This window comes from Coptis chinensis, unplaced genomic scaffold (assembly GCF_015680905.1).
Source record: "Coptis chinensis isolate HL-2020 unplaced genomic scaffold, ASM1568090v1 utg2180_pilon_pilon, whole genome shotgun sequence".
NCBI lineage: Eukaryota > Viridiplantae > Streptophyta > Magnoliopsida > Ranunculales > Ranunculaceae > Coptis > Coptis chinensis.
This window is the reverse complement of record NW_028238123.1, coordinates 543160-560375: the sequence shown is the minus strand read 5'-3', so window position 1 is coordinate 560375 and position 17216 is coordinate 543160.

The following is a 17216-nucleotide window of genomic DNA, read 5'->3' as shown; positions in this document are numbered from 1 at the left end:
TAGGCCAACACCTAATTACAACCAAGCTCCACCTAGACAAGGACAAGGTCAGTATAATAATTATAATGCGAATAGGGGTATCGTTCCGGTAAATAATAACTATCACAATCCGCCCATAAATAATCAACGAGAGATAGTTCCAGTCACACCACCTGTGACCACTACTCCTCCACAACCGGATCATCTCGATGCCTTCATACAGGTTAGCCAACAGCTTTTCCAAACCATGGCTCAATCTAACCAAAATGTGTTAAAATCCATTAATCATTTAACACAACAGTTAGCCCGGCCAAGAGAAAGCCCAACCAAAAGGTGTGTTTCCAGGCCAAGTAATACCTAATCCTAAAACAACAAACACAGCCTTTAAGGTGAACGGTAATACTAGTACGGAAAATGCAAACGTAGGTGAGCTAAATGACATCACCACTCTCCGTTCTGGCAGAGTGGTTGATAACAAAGTAACTATGCCTATATTTACCCCACCAGTAGCCTCTACACCGGATATTGAACTAGATATCGAAATAGTAACTGATGATCCTACCCCTGTAGAGGTACCAGTTAAACCACAACCAAAGAAACAAAAGTCCAAGGTTAAACATCCTGTTAATCCATATGCTAAATATAGAGAGAAACCACAATTTCCCCAAAAATTAGCTATGTTAACCACAATTTCCCCAAAAATTAGCTATGTTAACCAGGGATACGAATTATGAGGAGATTAGGGAAGTTTTCAAAAATCTGATGATAAACCTCCTTTTTCCTGAAGCTATTAAAAAGCTACCTCACCATGCTAAGTTTCTTAAAGAGTTGTGCACTACTAGGCGTAAAACCAATATACCTAAAGACGCCTTTCTAACTGAACAGTTTCCAACTTTATCAGAACATAATGGAATTGTTAAGTACAAGGACCCTGGACATCCTACTGTACAATGCACTTTAGGATATTCCTATACAACGACCGCACTATTAGACCTGGGGGAAAGTGTTAACTTACTCCCGTTTTATTTGTATAAACAAATAGGTCCACAGGAGATGCAACCTACTAAAATGACGTTGCAATTAGCTGATCGGTCCATTAAGTATCCTAAGGGTGTTGTCGAAAATGTGCTTGTTAAGGTTCAGGATTTCTACTATCCTGCTGATTTTGTTATCCTTAATACAGAAGTCGCTAATGACTCTGTCCTTATCATTTTAGGGCGCCCCTTCTTGGCTACTGCCAACGCGCTCATAAACTGCCGTGATGGTTCGATGTCCTTGTCCTTTGGCCATCTTTGTGTTGAGGTAAATGTTTTTAAAAAGATACAACAGTACCCCGATTCGTCTATAGATGGAGACGTTAGCATGATCGAGAGCTTAGCTCAAGATTACTTCAAAAACATGTTTCCTGAGGATCCGATGCACCAAATTCTTTCTTTCGGAAATTCCGACTTTAACAATGACTCTCTGGTAATAGATGAAATCGAGGAAGATTTCCTTAGCCTCTTTTGCAACTCTTCTTTGCCAACTCGAGAGTCCCCTCCTCTTGATATCCATTCATCCATTGACGCTATGACGGAAGATGAATTTTTCACCCTCTATCCTTGTGATTCTTTGGATCCACCAATCGAGGAGTGTCTTGTATATCTCAAGGCTTCTAATGATCTAGACCTGAGAGCTCTAGCTGACACTCATTCATCTTCCATCACCAATTTTCCCCACCTTCCACCTTTTCAAAGGAACCTGGAGTTTGCACTAGACACTCTTGCTTCTCCTGTGTTTAAGGATTTTCTAAATCCTCCTAATACGGAAATAATTACAAAGGAAAAGCCACTTGACAATTTTGTTTTTCAGAATTCAGACAGTTCCTACCTACACCATGAATGAGTTTATGGCAAAACCCACATTCTCATTTCTCCCATTTCTTACTTCTATAATTCATCCATATCCACCATATTTTCCACAACCATCTATTTTTGCATAATCATTCACTTGTCCACCATTCCGTTGGAAAATCAAGAAGACTGTGCATGCTAGGCTAGATTCTAGATTCATTAGTATTCACTCACATTCGGACATGCCACGTCATGGGAAATCATGGTGCTAAATAGTGTTTGGATGTGTTTTATCTGATAACTATTTATGGAATGATCCACAACTCTTTAGGTTGTTGATATATGATAAACTGTATGTTCAATATACATATGTTTTAGACGAAGTCATCAGTATCTGACTATAAAAGACTCATTTTATTCTTCGATGTGCTACATTCCAATGTCATATATTGGTAAGTGCACCATTCAGGTAACCGGGCCCTCCCTATGGAGTGTTTGGCTGTAAGTACTAGATCCTAAGTCCACGTTTAACGTAATTTACGTTTTCCGTTCTCACATGTTTTCTCGGTTTTTGAGTCATGTTTCTCTATGGTGTGAATTATGTCTTTATTGCTTATTGTTTTTCCTTATATTAATCCGTATTTATAAAAAGAAAAAATATATTAAAATCATAAACATAGTAATCTAGGAAGTCTCGGGAATCTGACTTTAAAAGACCCACTTTTAAAAACTAATTTTCTAAACTCTGTTGTCTAAAATTTGTTTGGGGGTGGGGTGTTCGTTTTTCCATCCTGGAATCTCAACTTTCCATTTGTGTTGCTTAGGTTGTTTAATCATATTTCAATTTGGGTGGACATTATCTATGAATTTAGATTTCATTCATTCACATAACTTACGTCTTGCACGCACTCTGAGGCATTTTCTATTTTATTTTATGTCAACCATGGTCAGAATAGAGTGTGTTATGGATCATTGGATTGGAAATTTTCTCCTGATCATTTCCATATCTCATTCGCAAAAATCGGACCGGTAACGAAGCGGCAATTTTAGTTTGAAGTTGAGCGAAAAATCAAAAAATTTGGAAAATCGAATTGGGCTTGGGCCCAATCTCGTACGCACGTGCCTCACACGAGCGTCCCTTTCCTCCTTCAAACCAATAGACGCGAGTTTGTTTGTTTTCCACCACCATTAACAAGCTTTCAAACCCTAACCAAAGACGGAGAATTTTGCCGGAACAATCGTTTATTGCCGACCACTTCGCGCCGTTTTTTGGTGATGAGATGATTAGGAGGGATTGGAGTAGGTTGTGATACTTGACAGATGATTTCTACCACTCTGATTTGGTAGAACAATTCTATAAAAAAATAGAATTGGATGGGGATAGAATTTTCGTTAAGATGGCTGGGACGAGGAGGGAAGTATCGAGAGAGTTGTTGGCTGAGATTTTAGACATTACGCCTGAACGCCACCTAGAAACCACCGTACAGGAATCCCAATATACTGGAGTTCCTATATTGATGAAAGACACCGTCGTGGAAGCGAACTACAATCTGAATTCTCATTGCGTTCGACAGTCGACTCTGAGAACCAACCAACTGGCTGTAGCTCAGTGGATGTGTAAGAACGTCCTCGGGAAGGACAAGGTCAGCGACATTGGTCTAACATGTCTGCACATTCTCTGGATTTTGCAGACGAAGAAGTATAATTTATGCATCCTCGATTTGATTTTAAATGTGATTAGAAGGGTGGGAAAGAGCTTTGCGCCCCTTCCAGTATTGATCACTAAGATCATGCTGTCTTTTAGAGCTGTCTCAAGGTCTGCTCGTATTATGATTAGATTGCATTATAATGCAAGTGTTTATACGGAGTGTATCCAAGAAACTTGGCAATTGCCAGAAGATAGTATGGTTGAGTCAGATGAGGAAATGGAGGATATGACATGTTTGGATGAAAATGCCTTGGATAGGTGTACTTCTGAGTTAGAACGCATGCAAGTGCTGCAAACTGGCTTGCGTTGCGTCTATGGTATTTGTGAAGATATACGAGAGAGGCAGATTATAGTTCAAAATAAACAAAAGAACCTTCAGACGAGTTTTGAAATGCTCGAAAAGGGTCAGGAGGATCTCTTGTGTAACATGAAGACTCTCCATTGGCATCATGATGCGCAGTATGCAGAAATAAAGGCTGAGATGGAACCACAACGCAAGTTCCGAGAAGATATGCTTGGATGCAACCCACCACACGGGGGTTCTTCTTCAGAGTAGGCATTTGTGAGGCACGAGCGTCGTCACCAAAGGGCGGATGGCTCGGGCCCATCTTCATCCCAGGGCCCATCTTCATCTCAGGTGCCATCCACTACTAGCAGCGAGTGGTTTAGGGATATTTTGAGTTGATGTTGTTGTTTTTATCATTTTTATTTAGTTCGGGTGTTAAATTATGAATTCCGTAGTTAAATTTGAATTTGGTTGTTAAATGTTGTTTGAATTTTAGTTTTAATATAATATGGTTCTTTTCAAATTGTGCATTGTTTTTATCGTTAATCCCACCTTCCCGAATTGTTTGGGGTGGTATTATTTACTCTAGCATGATTTGTGATAGGATCCTCCAGTTTAGAATTTGCTTTGGAGTGAGGGTTGAGAATATTGCCGATAGGGGCATGGCTATGAATAGATATTATCGTAGGATGAAATCTCGATGAGTTAGGCAATTTCTATCCTAAATTCAATCTAAAAGATATTAGGGTTGTTTTAGAATCAAGAATATGGGTTGTTTATGTTTTCGGTTTTGGAAATATTTTGTTTTCGGCAATTGCCTTAAAGCTTTTTGGCAACTTCCCGATTCGTTTTAGCAACTTAAAACCTATAAAAACTTCATTCATTCTACACTCACAACCCACCTCACTTTCATCTCTCACCTTTCACTCCTATGTTTCCCATTTTTCTTCTCCATTTTAGCAACTCAGCACCTCGGAGCACACTTGCACCCCCCAAAAGCGCCACCACCGCCCTACGACGTCGATCAAAATTTACCCGAAGCGACTGCGCTTCAAAACATCAGAAGTCCAAATTCAACGAACCTGCACAACTTGCCCATACACAAAGCTTAAGGCCGAAGCGCCCAGCTCGACCTCTGTAGACACAAAAATTCCGTTGTTTTTATGGGTTATTCCAGGATCGTTGTAGCTGTTCCAGAGAGTAGTTTGTGATGACATTCCCTACAGTCATACCTGAACAATCTTTCGAAAACTTGTTGGGAAGCGAGTCTTATGGACATGGGTTCCGCGACAGGATCTTGCAGTTAGGATGGCACCATCTACTAGTAAGTAATGATGACTCATATTCACCTAAACTAACTGAGTATTTCTACAATAATGTCAAATTCTTTTGTTAAGCTGATGGAGAACAAAACTTCTCCCTTGCAATTAGTAACACGACAATGGAATTCAATAAGAATTTGGTTGCATTAGTTTCGGGATTGCCGTTGCCTAACCCTACAAACACGTGGGGATATATGACCGATAATGCCTACCTTTATGATTATGCATACTTTCATAAGTATTATGGGGGAGGGGTGTTTCAAGTAATGGACAAGGGCGATATAGCATAGCCCTTGGTAGCCTATCCCTGAATGCCGGCACAACCATGTTATTCATTATGATGAATATTTTAGGGGAGTGGCAGTTTACTTTTGCCAATAGTACCACTGGTGACGTTTTCGTTGCTTTAGCTGAGGGACGTCGCCGATATGACATTCCCCGAGTTTTAGTGGCTAGTTTTAAGAGAGCCCAAAGCATGAGGCATAAGTATCTTCTTATGCCCGTTTTGGTTTGCCGCATAATGCATGGTTGTTTACCTGTATTTTGTACCCAGTTTACGGATTGGAAAAGGGTTGAAGTCATGAGACCCCACCAATTGGGTGGTTCGCTCATTTTGAGTAATGACTAGGCTGGGATGACAGGTGCAACCTCATTTGGTTGCTCCCTACACCCCATCAGACATAGTAACACTGGACAGGTTAGCACATGTTGATGACACCCGGTGTGAAGCCTGGCAAATAATAATGGCATGGCAGGACGCGAAGGAACCTCATCTCTTTAAAGCGGATGATGAGGAGGATGACGAGTAAACGCTGGAGTGGAGGTAAGTTTTTAGTTTTATTTAGTGTCTGCTTATGTCCCAAGCAATATATTTTTTATTAACCCCATAATGGGTGGAACTCCTATAGAGTTGCGTAAGTGTTTATTTCCTATATTATTATGTTTAACCTTGTTTTACAGATGTTCCAAAATTTCACGCGTTTTCATGGTATTTTTCTACCCTCTTTATTTAAATACTTTAAGGACAAAGCATGCTTCTTGTTTGGGGGTGGGCATAGAAACACGTATAATTAAGGCATCTGTTAGGATATAGATATGTATAATATGCACTTGTTTGCTAGTAAAAATTTCAAAATTTCAAAAATATAAATAAAAATTTTATGCTGTACACTTAGGAATATTGGTATTGTTTCTTCCTTTATGCTCGTAATAATCTAGAAGTCTCACGTAGCTTTTGCATTAGAATAGTTTTTAGAAATGTAGGTTAATATGTAGGTAATAATCTTTGCATATATCTATAAATATATTACATGAGTATCTATGATTGTTGGCAGTAAGTTTCTAAAATCTAGGCTAGAGTACTTATTCTACAAATCCTGTGAGAATATAGCCTAAAGCCTTATATGAGTGAAACTTTTGAGAAATGACACAAGGGAGAAGTATATTCCGAATAGAGAAACCACACATCCACTTGCTTGACCACTATACCATATCCTAAGAGAGAGTTTAGGACCTTTTTGGATCGATATAACTAGAAATTCAAACCTATGAATTATTTTCCGCTAGTAGCCCCCTTGACCCTTTCTTTAGCCTTCCATAAACCACAATTCCTTTACCATGTTACAAAAACAAAACAAAATTAAAAAATCAACCTACCCATTTTAGAATAAGTCTGAGAATAGGATGAGTGAAGAAAGAAGAAGAGAAAAACTTGGGTAAACAAAAGTAGTTAGTTGTTTCAAAAAAGAAAAAGAAAAGAAGTTTCCATCCAAAGAAAAGAAAAGAAAAAAATAAAAATAAAAATAAAAATAAAATAAAAACTCCAAAAATAGAATCAAAGGAGTCAAAAGCCAAAGAAAAAGAAAAATATGGCTAAGGACGGAAACAAAGTGTAGAAGCAAAAGAACAAGGTTTTCTCTAGTTACATAATATGAAGACCCTATCATCTCAGACTTGTCCTTTTTGAATGTCCATTTCCTTCCTTCTTAAACCATCTCCTAATCCCCGCAATACCTAATAAAGACCTCTAGCTCAATTAGGAATAGGTTAGTGGGATAGTAAGTGGCAGATGTGTTTGATCGACTTCGGCTTTCTTGTGTGTCATTGAGATTGTAAGGTAAAGTGTGCCCACTGCACACTGGAGTAGCTAAACTTGAGGGGAAAAATCAGTGGTTTTGTCTTGACATTTATGTGAGGACCTACTTAAGGGCGCTATTCCGAAGTTATCGAAAACAGACTTTATTCTTCGCAATTCATAGTATTACTCATTGTATACATATTTATTCATAGATGATTGATTATTATGCGTATATTAGTTTAGGTTTCAACTTGATTATTCTGTATTCATTGCTAGTAAGATGTATAGATAATTGGGAGCATGAATAAGGAAACAATAGTTTTATTTCTTAGTCGTTGTAGTATAGATGAAGTTTGTGAGTACCTTCACTGAAAAACTCTCACGAGCCTATAACTCGTCTACTAGGGAATTCCTAGTGGTTTAAGGCCTTGTTGCATATGGTAAATGCAATCGCACTTAGTGATAAACGAGAAAAGAATAGTTTACCTACGAAATGAACGATGAAACTCAAAACGTAAGTAAACTAAAACTTTTTAAGAGTCTATATTTATCAAGTTTTCTATACTCTCATTTCTATCGGAATAGAGTGGAGTAACAAGTTCGTTCCACTCCTAGTTCTTTTGCATTGTGATGTTTTCATGTTAACCAATCGGTCTTAAGTCTAATGAGAGTTTTACGAGGGAAATTATACTAACAAGACACGATAGTTCAAATAACAAGGTATTAACTAAAGTTGATTCAAACTACGGAAATCTAACCTTGATTCTATAATAAGGAATTAGGGGGGGTTGATTCCACCTTAACTCCACTTAACTTACTAACGACGAATCGTCATAATCCGAATTGAACTATTACGCAGAACAATTGGTTCTTCCTAATCCCTAATTACACATGGCATTTCTACCAATTCATAACTAGCATGTGAAGGATTAAACCCATTCTCATGGCAAATTAATTGTTTCTAGAGTGGAATAGAAATTACGACGACTCTATGATAATTGGAATCAAGCTTTCATCAAGGCTTCTCAACCCCCTCTAATGGAGGTTTAGCCGAGAATCATTACTCTATCATTTCCATATGAAATTGAATACAACATATTACAAAGATTCTAACTTTATGAAATTTAACTAAACAATAATCGAAATCTAATTAATAACTAAGAATTGAATGATAACAAGAATTGAAATTAGACCTAATAAATTGTAAATGACAAAAATTGAAATTGACAAGAATAACTATTTTATTTATCTAATCAATGAAGAACAACGATTTAAAGTTTTAATCTAAAACAGGGAATGAAATTCTAAAACTAAGATCTAAAACTAATTAATGGAGGATATTAATCTAATTTTAATCTAGGTCTAACTATCTACCTTAAACAAAGAGCTAAGCTTTTGTTTTTATACTTTCAGATCCAAAAATCGTGCATGGGCTTGGAGCCATGTTTTGGACCGGAAAATCTGGCCCAAAACCCAATTTCTTTAGTCCAAAATAGGCTCTTCAGCTGTAGTTGGCTTCAACAGATGTTTCGTCCACTTCTGCTCCTCTGATTGGGTCAATGCTTGGTCCATTGGAAAGCTCTTTCCGAGTCGGTCGTTTTGACATAAGGTAGGCCCAATTCCGAGGTCTGAGTCCAAAGATACGCCTTCGAAGTTCTGGCGACTTTGTGTCTTTGTTTACGCCCGCGTTGACTTTGACTTTTCAGCTTTGACCGGGCTTTAGAAAGGCTTTGTCTTCTTGAATCTTGGCCTTTAATCACAGAACTCCTTAGCAAACAACCATTGCTCCTTTATCTACGCTAAAAGTGGCACATTTCGCACATAATGGACTTTGAAGCCCGAAATGCATAAAACACGTGTCGATATTAACTCTTACTTATTATTCACATAATTGGTCTAAAAGTATGATTATTAAGGGGTTAAAACTACAGTTTTGGGCTCTTATCAGTTAGCAAAATGAGATTAGTTAAAACTCCATTTTTAGTCACTTATTCTAATTTCTCATATTTGCTTGAGGACAAGCAAAATGTTGTTTGGGGGTGGTTTGATAAGAGCCCAAAACTGTAGTTTTAACCCCTTAACAATCATACTTTTAGACCAATTATGCGAGTAATAAATAAGAGTTAATGCTGATTACGTGCTTTTATGTATTCCAGGCATTGAAGTCAATTATGTGCAGAAATATTCCACTTTGGCGAGATAAAGGAGCAAGGGTTGGCTGCTAAGAAGTTCTGTGATTAGAGGCCAAGATTCAAGGAGAAAAAGCCTTTGTAAAGCCAGGTCAAAAGCTGAAAAGTCAAAGTCCACGCGGGCAGAAACAGTGCACAAAGTTAGCAAAAATTCTGAAGACCATATCTTTGGACTCAGGCCTCAGAATTGGGCGTACCTTATGTCAAAACGACTAGCTCGGAAAGAGCTTTCCAATGGTTCAAGCCTTGAACCAATCAGAGAAGCAGAAGTAGACAAAATGCCTATGGAAGCCAAATCCAGCTGAAGATCCCTTTTAGACTGAAAGAATTGGGTTTTGGGCCTGATTTTCCAGCCCAAAACATGGCTCCAAGCCCATGCACGATTTTTGGATCTGAAGATATAAAAACAAAAGCTTAGCTCTTTGTTAATGGTAGCTTAGTAGTAGAGAATTGTTAATGGTAGCTTAGTAGTAAAGAATTGTTAATGGTAGCTAGGGTTAGAAAAATAGATCTAGTTTAGAAATTAGAAATTAGTTTTACATGAATTAATTAGTTTTTATTCTTGTTTTAAATTCAGTATTCAATTATTGTTATTTCTATTCATTTGATTAATAAATTTAGTTCTTCATAATCTAGTTTCCATTAGAGAATAATTCTAGATCTAGTTTTCACTCCATTAACTAATTAGTTTTCATTTCATCTTGTTTTTAATTTAGTATTTGAATCATTGTTATTTCTTCACTAGATTAATAAAAGTAGTTAGTTATTAATAATCTTAGTTCGGGTTATTAAATTACTTAGATCTAAATTCGGTTATTAGTTGTTATTCATTTCTTAGATGTTTAATTTAGATTGAATGCTTGAGTATGTGGGCGAACATATGTGAGATAACTTAAGTTTCGCTTATGATCCAGTGCTCAAATATTTTGCCGCTTATAGTTAAAAAAGTCAGGAGGAAAACATCTTATCGTCTCAACCATCTTTTCCCTTCCTTTTCAGGCAAAATCCTTCGCTGCCTCACAGTGTAAGTTCTGAAAAGGTAAAGGAATTCTTCTCTTCCGGTCAAATCCTCCACTGAGAACAGTGTTGAGTTTGGAATTGAAGTTCTTATATCTTACTCCATTCTCTTTGTGCAGTTACTTCTTGGGTAAAATCCTCTACTGTCAACAATTTGAGTTCCAACAAGAAACACCAAAGAGTGGACCTTTATGAATTTGAATTCCCCTTCAATGGTAACATGAAAGGCCAAGATACTCCACAATCTGATCAGGGGACGGCCATGGAAAAGGAACCAAATGCTACAAACATAGCTGTGACACAAAACAACAGCAAGAAAATCTCTTACGCAGAAGCAGCACGTCAGCCCATACAACAACAGTTGGAAGTGCATGAGCTTCCAACCCCAGAGAAAATGGGTGATTATCCAGCTATTACAATACCAGAGAAAGCGTATAAGAAAGGTTTGCTTTATTGCAAATTCTGTCTGGTGGGTCGTATTGATTTGCAGAAAATATCTATTGAGAAAGTGCGTGAGATCACAAAGAGACTCTGGAAGCCTTCTGGGGAGTGGCTGATAACGCCCATTGGCAAAGGATATTTGTTCTTACGTTTTCCAATCTTTGATGATTTAAACAAGGTGTGGCGAAAGGAGCTTGGGACTTTGACAAAAGTCCCATGAGAATTAGTCGATGGACACCGAACTTTTTGTCCGGATAGCCAGAGACAGTCTCATGCTCTAGTGTGGTTTCGATTTCCAGGACTTGGACAAGAATTCTAGGAACCAGAAACCCTCATGTCCATTGCACGAGGGATTGGATATCCAATGCAGATTGATGAAAAAATGCTTAACCGAGAATACGGGTATTATGCCAAAATTCTGGTGGATGTGGATTTATCAGCACCCATACCTGATAAGATATATGTCAAAACCAAGACGGTGAAATTTTGGCAATTGGTGGAAATTGGGAAGCTGCCAAAGATGTGTACACACTGCAAGATTGTTGGACATCTGGTTACAGAATGCAGGAAACTCAAATAAGATATGCAAACTACTAGAGGAAAGGAAAACAAAGAGAAGGAAGTCATGATAGATTTAACACCGGTGGTTGATCATCCTGGAGAGAAACCAAGAAGGAAAAGAGGCCATAAACAGACCCAAGCTGGAACTAGTAAACAGGGGGAGGCATTGTGGTAGCCAAAATCCACTGAGCGTATGGCAGCGACTATAACTCAAAATAGATTTGAGAATCTAGAGGTGGAGGAAGTCCTTAACTTGGAAGAGTAGGAGCATGGTACAGAGAAGGGCTACAAATCTCTTGGTGAAACAAACAAAGAAGGAGATACTGCTCAGGCAGCAGAGAAAGTTCAGAGAACTTCTTCGCTGGTCCAGGAGATATGTGATACACCTATGAGGGAGGAGGATAACATGACATTGGAGATAAACCCAGAGGGTAATAGTACGGTTCCTACCATCACTATCGAAGCTAGTGGTTCACCCTCTCGAGGGAGTGATATACCTCCAGAGAATAGTTTGGCTCGGACTGCAGTTGAGCCAAGAGAGCATTTGAGTACCACAGCCCACAGCAGCAGCTTAAGCACTTTGGAACTGGAAAATTCTCTGGGAAGGATGCTTGCAGACTCAGAAGCTGAAAAGATTCTAAAATATATAGGGGTTTTGAACTCTCAAGAGGAAGAGAAACCTCCGAACACAGAAACATCAACACCTTCCCGATGGGCAGATTTGATAGAGGAAGGGGAGATAGAGGAACCAAATCATATCGAGGAGAACTCAAGGTCGGCTTCTCAGGAAGGACAAGGATTTTTTACCAAAAGTGGATTGAAACCACAGCGCCAACTACAACAACTGACCCCCTCCACCAGGTCCAGGTCAAGGACTGGAAAGAGGGTGAACTAAAGGGGGTATCTCTTGTTAGTCAATAAAAATCCAATATTCGCAATGAGGTGCATCTTTTGGAATATTAGAGGAATCGGAAACGATATATCAAAGAATCGTTTAGTGAAGTTAAGCAATAAATGGGAGCCAGATATTTTGGGCCTAGCAGAACCGAAGATCAATCCTCAGGATATGTCTATGTCTTTTCTCCAATCACATGGGCTGAGTACAACTTTTCATTATAACTCAGGACGAAGTCAGGTTCCAAATCTTTGGCTGTTTTGGAAGTCATCTATCAACCCTCCTAATCTCATGCATTGTTCACAACAACAACTCACAGTGGAGGTTGAGGGGTCCATTATCATTATAATCCACGCACATTGTATCTGTATACAGAGGAGACAGCTCTGGGCTGAACTTTAGCACATCAGTAATGTTAATTTACCATGGCTCTTAATGGGGGACTTCAATGCCTACTTGAGCTGCTATGAAAAACAAGGAGGTAACAGACCATCAGCAGCAGCAATGAATGATTTTCGCGAATGTGTTATGATAAGAGCCCAAAACTGTAGTTTTAACCACTTAATAATCATACTTTTAGACCAATTATGTGAATAATAAGTAAGAGTTAATACTGATTACGTGTTTTTATGCATTTCAGGCTTCAAAGTCCATTATGTGCAGAAATGTGCCACTTTAGCGAGATAAAGGAGCAATGGTTGGTTGCTAAGGAGTTCTGTGATTAAAAGCCAAGATTCAAGAAGACAAAGCCTTTCTAAAGCCCGGTCAAAGCTGAAAAGTCAAAGTCAATGCGGGCAGAAACAGCACACAAAGTCAGCAGAACTTCCGAAGGTCGTATCTTTGGACTCAGACCTCGGAATTGGGCCTACCTTATGTCAAAACGACCGACTCGGAAAGAGCTTTCCAATGGACCAAGCATTGACCCAATCAAAGGAGCAGAAGTGGACGAAACATCTATCGAAGCCAACTGCAGCTGAATAGCTCATTTTGGACTAAAGAAATTGGGTTTTGGGCCCGATTTTCCGGCCCAAAACACGGCTCCAAGCCCATGCACGATTTTTGGATCTGAAAGTATAAAAACAAAAGCTTAGCTCTTTGTTTAGGGTAGATAGTTAGACCTAGATTAGAATTAGATTAGTAGCCTCCATTAAACCTTAGTTCTAGATCTAGTTTTAGATTAAAGTAATTAGTTTTCATTTCTTGCCTTAGATTAAACTCTTAGAATCATTGTTCTTAATTAGTTTGATTAATAAAGTAGTTATTATTCAAATTCGTTTTGTCATTTACATTATAGATCTAATTTCAATTCTAGTTCATTTCCATTACTTAATTAGTTTTAATTCTTGTTCTTATTTCATTTTAGTCATTAAATTAGATTTCATTATTGTTTAATTAAGTAAATTTCGAATCTTGATATTATGTTTAGTTTAGATTCAATGGGAAATGTTAGCTTGATGAATCAAGGCTAAAACCTCCATTAGAGGGGTTGATGAAGCCTTGATGAAAACTTAGTTGTTAGTGTAGAATTGTTTGTAGATTCTATTCCACTCTAGAAGGTCGTGTTATGCCATGAGAATGGGTGGACGACCTCACATGCTAGTTAGTATTTGGTAGAAATGCCATGAACACTAGGGATTAGAACTCGAAATTCTTGCCGTAAGAACGTAAGAATCGAGATACAACAATCTATGCTAAGTTATTAAGTTGGATTCGAGGTGGATTCAATTCCCCTCTAATCCTTTATCTAGATTCAAAAACAATCATATTTCCCTAGCATTCGTAGTTTAAATTCAACATATTGTTTTTCATACCGCGTCTTGTTAGTATAATTCCCCCCACAAGCTCTCATTAGACTTAAGACCGATTAGTTAACTATGAAATCATTCCATGCTAGAGAACTAGGAGTGGATCGAACTTCCTACTCCACTCTATTTCGATAGATTTGAGAGTATAGAAAACTTGATAGCAAAAGAAAAGATAAGTTTTAGTTTACTTACGTTTTGAGGTCATCGTTCATTTCGTAGGTAAACTACTCTTTTTCACTTTTATCAAATGGCACCGCTGCCATCTTAGTTTCACTTTAGCATTGTTTTCATAGTAGAATTAGTCATTTTTAAGTCCCATTAAACCCACCCACCCTCGTTTGATTCATACTGTGGTTATCCATTTCAGCGTTGAAAAATTCCGGGACAAAATTACACTGAGCGCGATCGCGCCTATAAGGAGCGCACCTGCGCCCTATAGCCTGGAACACGAGCGCGACCTCCGCTAAGTTACTGGAACAAGGAGCGCGAGCGCACCCGCGTCCTGAGCAGAATTTTGCCGGATTTCCACAGGTTTGATTTGAACTTCGATTTTTCAAGTTTTTCAGTGTTCTAACTTCTTATATAGACTGAACACGCGTAAACAAGATGCTATTCATAAGCGAAGCAAGGACGCAATCAGGTAATCCTTTCTTCCACACCTCGCATCTCCTGTTAGAGGTTTATACTAGTATATCAGAATTGTTTGGAGTGTTGACGTGTTTAGCTAAGTTTGGTCTTATCCTTGTATGAGGTTAAGGTCTGGCCGAACAAAAACACCGAACGTAATTACACAACAACGTCAACAAACAAGTCTATCTAGTATACCACCCACTACACCTCTAGCTACTATTTAACACACACCACACCTGACATAATGGCTGAAGAAAGAGAGACTCCTCTCTCCGACTTTTACAAAGCCTTGAGCGATAGACCTAAATCTTGCATCGTTCTAGCAGACCCAGTGGGGGATTTTCGAATTCCCCCAAACATATTTAATTTATTACCCGTTTTCCGTGGTTTAGACCATGAAAAACCTTACCAACACATGCGTAGGATTGAACAAGTCCTTACAACATTCCATCATCCTACGGTTGGTGCGGAACAAATTAAACTGAGGGTATTCCCTTTCACCTTAGCCGATAAGGTGGCGTCTTGGTTAACTGCCCAAGCGCCTAATTCTGTGGACTCGTGGGCTAAACTTGTTCAGCTGTTTATGGAACATTTTTACCCACCCCTAAAGACGGATGAGATGCTTTCCAAGATTCATTTCTTTCAACAAAATCCTCATGAATCATTTACAGAGGCTTGGAATCGTTTCACCGATCTCCTTATTGAGTGTCCACACCATCACCTAGCAAAAGACATGTTAGTTCGTGCCTTTTTCAAAGGACTTCTACACCACCATAAAGAAGTCCTTGACATAATGAATGGGGGTAGTTTCTTAAGTAAAGGAGCCTCAAAGGCTTATAAATTTTTGGAAGATCAGACTAAGCGTAATAATAATTGGGGGGGTAGTGACGATTACTCCCGCTCCGCTAGTTCTTCTTCAACAGTTAAGGCTACTAGTATGTTTAAGGTTAAATCAGATCCTGAGCTTAAAACTCTAATTGAATCCCTCACAAAAAAGGTAGAGGCCATTTCTGTACAACAAAAGCCTATCCCCGTCATGAATGTAAATTCAAATCCATGTAGTTTTTGTTGGAGTCCTGAGCATCCCGACTCCCACTGTCCTATAGCCTATGAACATTCTTGTTAAATTAATAGTGAACCTAACGCCCCTTGGAGACAAAATCCCAACTTCGGTTGGAGAAATAACCAACAAATCACACCTCCAGGGTACAATAATCAATATGTTAGGCCAACGCACAGTTATAACCAAGCTCCACCAGGACAAGGACAGGGTCAGGGTAATTATAATAATTATAACAACCAAGCGTAACCTCGACAAGGTCAACCAAAAGGTCAAGGTAGTTATAATAATTATAATGCTAATAGAGGTATCGTTCCGGTAAATAATAACTATCACAACCCACCCATAAATAATCAACGCGAGATAGTTCCAGTCACACCACCCGTAACCACTACACCCACACAACCAGATCGTCTTGACACCTTCATACAGGTGAGCCAACAACTTTTCCAAACCATGGATCAATCTAACCAACACATTCTACAATCCGTTAATAATTTAAACCAACAGTTAGCCCAAGAGAAAGCCCAACCAAAAGGCGTGTTTCCAGGCCAAGCGATACCCAACCCAAGAACAGCAAACACAACCTTTGAGGTAAACGGTAATACTAGTACGAAACTACAACTGTAGGTGAGCTAAATGCCATCACCACTCTCCGCTCGAAGAGTGGTTGATAACAAAGTAACTATGCCTATAGTTACCCCATCAAGATTCTCTACACCGGATATCGAACTAGATACCGAAATAGAAACTGAAGAACCTACCACCGTAGAGGTACAAGTTAAACCACAACCTAAAAAAGCGAAAAGCCAAGGTTACACATCAAGTCGAGCCATACGCTAAATATAGAAGCGAAACCACCGTTCCTCATAAATTAGCAATGCTAACCAGGGATACTAACTTTGAGGAGATTAGGAACGTTTTCAAAAATCTAACGATAAACCTTCCTTTTCTCGGCTATAAAAAGCTACCTAACCACGCTAAGTTTCTTAAGGAGTTGTGCACTACTAGGCGTAAGACCAACATACCTAAAGACGCCTTTCTAACTGAACAGTTTCTAACTTTATTCGAAAATAACGGAATTGTTAAGTACAAGGACCCTGGTCGATCCCATCGATGATGCACCATAGGAGATTCTCACACGACGACCGCGCTACTATACCTGGGGGCTAGTGTTAACTTACTCCAATTTTATTTGTATAAACAAATAGGTCTAGAGGAGATGCAACCTACTAAAATGACGTTGCAATTAGCTGATCGGTCTATTAAGTATCCTAAGGGTGTGGTTGAAAACATGCTGGTTAAAGTCCAAAATTTCTACTACCCAGCCGACTTCGTTATCCTCGACACAGAAGTCACTAACGACTCTGTACCTATCATTTTAGGACATCCCTTCTTAGCTACTGCCAACGCG